This window comes from Neodiprion lecontei, chromosome 4 (assembly GCF_021901455.1).
Source record: "Neodiprion lecontei isolate iyNeoLeco1 chromosome 4, iyNeoLeco1.1, whole genome shotgun sequence".
Classification (NCBI taxonomy): domain Eukaryota; kingdom Metazoa; phylum Arthropoda; class Insecta; order Hymenoptera; family Diprionidae; genus Neodiprion; species Neodiprion lecontei.
In genome coordinates this window covers 26,229,401-26,238,576 of record NC_060263.1, presented here as the reverse complement: position 1 = coordinate 26,238,576, position 9,176 = coordinate 26,229,401, and the positions used below count along the sequence as shown (strand labels likewise).

General features: G+C 36.9%; 1 protein-coding gene across 7 annotated transcripts in view; it reads left to right on the top strand.

Moving 5' to 3' along the window:
* Window positions 1-7,159: 7,159 nt before the first annotated feature.
* LOC107227717 overlaps window positions 7,160-9,176 on the top strand; it is an 87,968-nt gene continuing 85,951 nt past the window's right edge. For 6 of the 7 annotated variants that reach the window (XR_006903715.1, XM_046736405.1, XM_046736404.1 and 3 more), the window contains exon 1: window positions 7,160-7,576. The gene's annotated coding sequence lies outside the window, so the exon portion shown is untranslated. The remainder of the gene's footprint in view (window positions 7,577-9,176) is intronic. The other variant, XM_046736402.1, reaches the window with a different exon arrangement.

Below are 9,176 nucleotides of genomic sequence, written 5' to 3'. Positions count from 1 at the left end.
GAGTTTCAAACCGTCATAAAGTTGATATTTGTTTTGGCGACATTCCAAAGCCGAACGGGCGAACGAACGGCAGCTTATAAAGTCTCTCTAGCGGTGTTGTAACGGCTTCTTTCCGACCGGCCTGGATATATCGTAATTACTGAACTTTTTTTTCATCCTCCTTGCAATCCCGCGGATTTTCAACACTTTCGCAAACTCTGCAATAACTGATATCGAATTTTTCCAGCAAGTATCGTCGCCCTCGATTGATGAATACAATTTATTGACCGATTGGGAAGACCAAAGTTGTGTTACTGTGAGTAAATATCAGGATTAACATATTATTGCCTGTTATTATTTCCGTAATATCATTGAACGAGCATTATTTGAATAAACTTAATTCATCGTTATCAAAATGTCTCGTACGAGTGAGTATATTTCATTCAATTAAATTTTTTTCCAATCTCACGGAAGCAATTATTATTCGATTGATTTTGATACTTACAAAAAAATATCACCGCGAGGTTACTGTTATTATTTTCGTTTCGTGTTTGCAAGCGGATAGAATAATATAACGAACGTTGGAAAATCGGTATCCCTCCTCCCCTCAATTTTGGCTGAAATCGATTTCCCTATCTACGGTGCAATTTCTATGCCTGTTATAACGTTTAATTACGTACAGATTATACGCGTCTCTAACACGTTTAACCTTTAATGGGTGTATAATAATACAGCTCGATGCGGAGCAAATATTTACCGGGACGATGGCGCCAATTTGTGGTGCTGTATCCACAGAGACTCGTGATACACGTTGCGTGGATGCTGGTGTCATTATCGTGACCGGTAACCGCAGACTTGGAAGTCACGCCACAAACGCTGGCAATCTGTTAGCCTGTTCCAACAATGCCGACAGGCTTGATCCAATGTCTGGAAATTTCTGCAAGCCCACTTTCCGATCAGTCATATTTGATTTATTGCTGTACTACGGTTTAAACTTTTCGACTCTTTTACTCTCATTCGTATATATGAATGTTGTATCGATATTTCGTAAAGTTTACAGCTACAATCTTCCTACCTCAAGTATTAAAAACTGTTCGATCCACATCCTTGCTTTGGAAACTTTATGGAGATACCCTGTAATAACTCCCGTTTCATGGTAACCCATATGGGGGGGAAAAAAAAACCTCAAAAACCCTCGACTTGGGGATGAATTCCTACCCAAGGGTTTTCTGCGTAAAGGTAGGGTCATCAAGGTCAAATGCTCTAATTTAAGTTTATGAAAAATTATTGTTTACTGCTGAAAATTTTGATTAAGGGTAACGAACCCTCGTCAATAATTTTACAGAGAAAGATTCACGCTTTGCTTTTGCACGGCATTTGACACGTGACTCAGGAATAAGGAAAAAAAAATATTTTCACACCGTAAAAAATTTTAACCAGTAGTAATGCAATAACGTTGCCACGCTTTTCGCGTATTTTTCTGGTTGAAAACAAATCACAGTTTAGTCGGCTGTATTTTTGAGGTGTTAAAAAACAATGCTTGTCCGTATCGGGGCCGTTTTCCTCAACAATACAAGAGAACAATAGCAGCTGGGTTCAAACTGTCGTCAACGTTTCAGTACGAAATCGGGTCATTCGATAAAATCGAGTTACATACACTTCGCTACATAAAACATGCACATAATTCATGGAAATGGCCGATATTTAGAAAAAGTTGAAGAAATAGAATTACGGTGAATCTTTCAGTAATTCAACTTGCAATTATAATTAAATCGGTTTTCAGATTTTGTCGCGAAAAACGATGGAATTCGATGGAAAAGTTCAAAGAAATAAAAGATAAATGGTGACTTAAACGACAAGAGAAAACTTTTATTGCAATGTTATCTTTACAAGCGGATTGAGAAAAGTGAAATCGATTCAATCAAACTCAATATGACGGTCAAATTTATCACCAAGATAGTGACTGTATGAAACTGAAAATAAGAATGTTCAATATGTTATAAAAAATAGTAGCTATCAATCGAATAATTCACGTTATGTGTAAGTGTAAGGTGTTTTGTTGGATTCAATTGAAACCAAGCCAAATCATTTTCTGGAATAAGGACGCATATTTTTTTACTGTCACCATTGTCTGTACATGTAATTTATGTCACAATTACGGTAAATTTTGGAGTGCCGATAATTTTTCGGATCTCGAAAGCATTGAAGGATAAATATTCGCATGGTTTCTAAGTGAATTCGATTAATATAGGCCATGTTGTAAGCAACAATTTTTTTTTTTTTTTTTTTTTTTTTCAACCAAACTAAGTTTTCCTTATCCGATTTTTATTTTGACGGGCTTATTTCGTGGACCATAGAGATCTGCGAGTATTGTGTGAAAAAAAACTTTACAAACGATTAATTATCTCCGTATAATAGCGTACAAAACTGTATTCGTGTAAGTATGGCACAAGAGAAGTTCGTCAAAAATCGAGATATGATCAGCGTGTAAAATGAGCCCCGAAACATTAGAATCGTGCGAAAAAAGTCAAAGTGCAATCATTTTGAACGTTCTAATTGCAAAAAAACCTTCGCCAAATTGTTCATATCTCAGTTAGCGTTGTTCAAATTTGTTCAGTTTCCGTTCTGTGACATTATATTAGAAACATTTTTCATTCGCGTTAAAAAAATATAATTTCCCGTGATTTTCCACCTCGCCCATCTTTCGTTTCGAACGTCGTTGTTCTCGATTTCGTCGTTAAATCGGAGCACAAAATTTCGCCACTCTTTGCGCAAACCCCTTATAACAGGGCAGCATCGAATCACGAGGCAAACACGGCGATGCAGAGGAGAGGCTGCGCCTCTTGTCTTCATATCCGAGCGAGGGAAACCTTCCTCGCTTTTCTCACCGCCTAATACGCGTGTATATATATAAATACATATGTGTTTACACGTGTACATAAACACGCCCGACCCCCCCGTACATCTACTTAAATACGTACATATGTCGAGCGTATACCTCGTACTCACACCGGCGCCTTCGGGTCGAACATCGGCTTCCACATTCGTCCTGCGCCTCAGCCCGACTCGCAATAACTCGATCTTGCCTCTCCGTGCTTGACTAATCGATGACTGAAGGGCTGAGGGAAAATTCGTCGCGAAGAAAAAAAATTACCGACGGTTATTATTACGGTTTTCTTTTTCTTTTTTTCTCATTTTTCAGGCGACGAATTTCAAACTTGCGGCGTATGTGTTGACAAGAAATTCAAGTACATGGCCGTATAATGTACGTATAAATTGAAACGTGCATGGTACGTTTTAGAAATGATGATATGAAAAAGTAATCGGCGAATTTGAAAAATTGAATGTACAACTCTTTGGATTTTTCCCGTCTCAGACTAGTAAGGAAAAATCTACACTGTGCTTCGATCTCCGGTTAGGATATGCTACGTTTTATTGGAAATTAAATTTCAAACTATGGATTGAAACGTTTTAAGGTATAAGGACTGTAGGAACGTGTGTGCAAAAAAATATGGGGACGAAAATATAAGCCGATGAATTAGACAAGAATAAAAAAAAACAGAGGTATACACAGATCTTTCAAACATTAAATACCAAGGAGGAAGTTATCACATGAAACGTGTACTATTAAAATTTCTCAGTAATCGTAAAGGTGTGAAAAAAAATTGTTAGTTTTAATAAAAATTCAAGAATTGAACATGAATTAAAAAACAAAAAAAAATGTACAAAGAATCAGCTAATTAATTGTTCTTTCCAAACTCAAAATTGAATTGCAATAGATATCTTTACGTTGGTCTATTTTTTTTTTTTCAATGTACCAACTATTAAATTGACAAATCAGAAATTTCAGCACTTTATGAGTTGAAATTTTCAAACCACAAAATTTGTGAAATATATGAGTTGTAAGATGTATAAACCAAAAATTGAACGACAGAGTAGTAACGAGACGAAAATTCAAATTGATCGATTCTTTTTCTTCCTCATTGGCTACGTTCAAAGTCAAAGTCAAAATCAAAATCAAATGAATCAGTTACAAAATGTATTTAAGCATTTGATAGAATATTTCGTATATTCCAGCGCGCGATCTTAATGGCGGAAAGGTTTTATGACAATTCATAGTTTCATTAAAAATATTCTTCAATTCCAGGTAAAAATATTCATTTATTTTTCACTAATTATATCAAATGAGTACTTAGTCAGTTAGACGACGATAATAATTGATACTTCGATCACATAAATTGATGTTGCAAAAGAAAAGTAAAAAACAAAAACCAATTGCGAGGCAAAACAATCGAGTCGTTCGATTAATCTAGTTTGAAAAATAATCGATTACACTCGATTGATCGGGAAAACAATTGATTTAATCGAAAATCCCACCTTCAACTTGTCTCCATCCGCGGTGTAAAGTGCATTAAACTTGAAGCAATATTCTTGCGCCATTGCGCAGCTCAAACCGAAGGTTGACTCGGTTGACTTTTTAACGTTGATGCAGCAACTTTACCGTTCCGAGATAATACATGAAGGGCGTACGTAGGTATGTACATAAATTTACCTAATTTATTAGGTGACATGGTACCCGGGTGTTCTGGTAGGCTGATAGATGCAACGTGTACACCATAGGACCGGATTAGTTACGTGTTGCATGGATCTACTCGTCCTACTCGTCCCGCACGCACTGCCACGTTGATTTATCGGGTTCGTACCGAGAATCACAAACGATTCCTTTTACTAACGATCAATTGTGATCTTCGTGATTTATTCCAAGCTACTCCGCGATCAATTCAGGTCTACCTGCAGCGTGAATTTCTTATAGGACCTTCGTTATTCTTATGATTAATTAATGCGGGCACAGACTTTGCATCGTATCTTAAAAACCATGAAATGCCATGGCAGTGTCACTGAAAATAAATATGGTATTCAATCGTTCGTTATTAATACTTTGTCAGAATCTAAATTGAGTCACAACATTCCGCGGTTATTGCTTGGTGTTTCATTCGTCGTATTTTCTAAGGATGAAATAATCCGATCAATCGTAAAGGATCGATACAAATTACTGTATAACGAAGAGAAATTGCAAGGATCGCCTCTGTAAGATGAAATTCAATCGGGGTACGTCGGAAAAATTATTTTACCCCTGTCGAATGACGACTCAATTGAAAAAACGAGGTATCGACAGAATAACGAAAAAATTTGTTAAATATGAAACTGTCAAACACCATTCTTATCCGCTAAATTTTCCTGGACTTCACTGACATTTCATGAGGATGTAAAAAATAATCGTTACACTATGTGCGACGTTTGTCAAATGTTCGCATTTGCAATTGCGTGTTGTTATTCGGTGAAATATCCTAAATACCGTGGCGGGATATGCGATTGTATAACACGCAATTTCGTCAGTTTTAAACGAACTAGAGAAGTCCGAAATTCCGGGCAGTAAAATAAGGTGCGAGAAAGCCGCGACTTATTATACACGATAATAATGAAATTATGTAATTCACCTTGTTTCGCAACTTATATTGTACAAATAGGTGATTTCAAAGGTAGATAATACTTTCGCGCCTTTCCATTCCATCATCGCATACTTCACTTATACAAGACCTTGGAGAAATTGTATTGCGGACACGTCGAGACAATATTTAAATGTATTTTCATGATTTTAAATCCAAAATGAACGAAACAGTTTGTCGCATAGAGATTTCAAATACGACGATATTTTTATCCTCCGATTCTTTTAGTCTCTGACGATACCTCGGAACAATAAGCCGTGCAACATAAAATGTGAAACAATTCATTTTATAGCAAAATCTATTTTTATCATGAGAAAAAGTGGCAGAATTTTTCTACGATAACAAGATTAGAAATTAAACAAATATTCGTTGTTTCATTTATATATTTGTTTCAATTACTATATCATTGCACCAGCAGCTGAAAATTTTTTACTCTCAAACATGTCGAACTGTTTCGATATCAACGAATTCCAGCACTCTGCACATTTATTTGTAAAGTGCAGTAGTTTTGATCAGAATTGTTTGGTTACGGAATATTCACCATCAAAACCAAAATTTCTATGTTTCAGCGAAACATTCCTTTCGATTTACTTAATCACCGTATTTATCATTAGCCAAAATTCACCAAATTTTTTTCTGCGCATATAAATCAGATTTATGACTCTTTGAAAATTCAATACGATTTCCACCCTTCTGCGATACATTGCGTGCCTATTTCTACTACGTTCTTGACTCTCGTCCCGTCGCCCTACAATAACGTATGTACCTACGTATAGATTATGTGTATATAGGTATACACGCGCATATATACGTAGATACGTACCGCACATGCGTATACATTAGGGTAGGTTTTGGTACCGAAAATTATATACAAATTTTCTGCAAGAATTTCTCAAACGGTATATTCGGTGTGCCAAAATGTAGATGTTTCGATAAAAACTGTTGTTTTAAAAGAGAAAAGAATATAACAAAAAAACCTCTGGGATTGGAAAAAAATTAAGATATGTGTCTATAAAACTGCCGATCGGATATTTTGACAAAAGTATAGTATTGTACATCTCATTAAGCAAATTCACTTGTAAACAAAGCTCCGTTAATTATATCTTCGCGAATACTAACGTCTTCGATATTTCGTAATTGGCTAGTGCTGTGCGATTAATCGATTAATCAGTAATTCGATCGATCGTTATTCCGATCAGACGATAAATCGTCGACTTCGGTCGATCGTTATTGAGATTAACTTTCTTTCGAGTACTTTCGAATAACCGATTAAACAAGAAAAGGATCAATCGAATGAAGTCGATCAATCGAAGCTGCCGATTGATCAATAAATCGCACAGCATTAGTACCGACGCGACAGCTCATCCTCGTACCCTTACGTTCTACAACCAAGAAAAAAACAAAAACAATGATATTACCGAACAACAACCAAAAACATCCCTGTCCAACCGTATACGCGTATCGCGCGTTTCTCGATAAGAAGACAGTCGGTCCGACAGTGGGTGTGCAACGAGGACGAGGAGACGCGGACCTCCGCCCCTGTTTCGCCTCCTCCCCCCTTAAGCTCGCGGCGCTTTGGCACTCGGCGCACCCCCGGATTGGCCCCGGTTGTCCCGTCGAGGCGCGGGCGTCTCGCCCGTTCACTTCGAAAGAGCTCGCAGGCCGCAGTCTTCGTTCGGTGCTCGTCGCGTTCGCGTCGCTTGTCGTCGCGCCGAAACTCCGTCCGCAGGTGCAACGCATGTGCGTTCGACACGTCTCGTCGGCGTTTCATTTAATACGTGAGATACGCGCATACGTGCACGTTTCATAATTAATTACGGAGTTCGCGTTGTGCGGGTAATTTATTGTACGTTGAAGGTTTTTTATTTTTTTTTTTTCTTTTTTCTCATCGGTTTTCTTGTATCAACGATTCTTCGTTCGTTTTTTTCTTTTTTTTTTTTGGATCGATTGGAGAAAAAATCAAATTTTCACGATCCACGCGATATTTGGTTCTCAGTTTTGTTGATATAGGATTATATGCGTTTCTACCATTGGTTTATATCATCGCCTGACCGACATCCCCGGAATGACGTTACGCCTCGATGAGATTGGTAAGATTCTATTCTATTCGATTTTATCGTCGTCTTGTTTTACTATATACTTGTCATTCATCCGTTCGTCGATTGTCACTCCTACTACGCTTCTCCGTATCTTTTGTCGCCCACTTTACTATACGTACTACGTTTTACTATGGAATACGTTTGATGCATCTTTGTTTGTGCGATGTACACGACTGTCGGGTCATTTCGGAGTTAGTCGACGATAATTTTTGATTTTTTTATTGGAAATACTTGTATGTACTCAAAAGTTGAAAAATTCGTGTGCGTAACTAAATAAAAAAGAAAAAAATTTGACCTAATTATTTTTTTGGTCAATATTTGAGTATGTAATAAAAAAGAAACAGGCCTTAGCCCAACTACTGTTCCGATGGTAAATTTTTTGAGGGATGAAGCAAACTCTGTGGAATCTTGTACATTTTTTGAGAGTACGAAACTGGTATACTGTGACTAAATATTACACAGACGTAGTCGATTATTGTCATTCAACTCTTTTCGATCAATGCTTCAAGGACGTGAAAATTTATGGCAGGGATTTTATCGTCTCTTCCAGCTTCGTCAGCTGATAAAACTGTGAGAACAATTACTTTTTTGGAATCAAAATTGGAACGTAAAGTTTTATCCAACATTTACTTCGTGCAAATGATTTTCAATTTTCCTACAACTTTGGTCCGAACAACGCTTTGATTTGAAAAAATTTCAAATTTTATACTACCTATTCAATTCTCGATTTAGTCACTATTTAACGATCGAACATTGTGTCCATATTATTATGTATTTTGTGCGTAACAATCGGACACTACGCATTTATACGCATATCTGTACAAACTTGTTGCAATTTTTCTCACGTAATCTGTAAAATCTTGTGAATTAACGTATTTCCCTACGTTTTAATTTGCATACGTCAATCGAACGTTTCTTGTACATACGCGTTGCCGGTTTAGGCAGCAATTAACGGCCTGATTAATTAATGCGGCGATCGAGTATCACTGACCAGGCATAAGAGCTAGCTGCTACGTTATACCTGTGGAGAGGCCGTTGAGCAGTCCTGTAACGTGTTCTTCGCGTTATCAGATCCTACACGCCGCGTATATTGTAAATGGAAGGAAGTAGTTTCGATGCTAGGTTTACTTTTTGCATTTCCATATTCTCAGTCTGCTCAAGACAGCATGAAATTGTACATCCGCTATCTTTTCTTTCTATTTTTCTCTCGTTAAAAATTTTGATAAATTGTTATATCACGTGACGTAAATTGTATCTTATATATTATATACCTGATTCGAGAATTAATTCTGCAACCTGTCGATAAGCTCGGACCTTCGTTTTTGGAGTCTTATTCCAAATATTCATCACTCATTTGTCTTTTTGATATTGGAAATCATTTCTACTATATACAATGTACAGTGATTTACAAATGAATTTACAGTTCATCCATTTTGCAATCGGGCATAAACGACAAAAATATCGTCATCGTTCGATCACGTATAAGTACCGATCGTCGTTCCACGAATTAAGTAAATCAAAAACGAGCAGTTATGAAAATACGTTGTGTAAAAATTTGTTATTTGTGAGTGGATTTTGAACCTTAACAAGA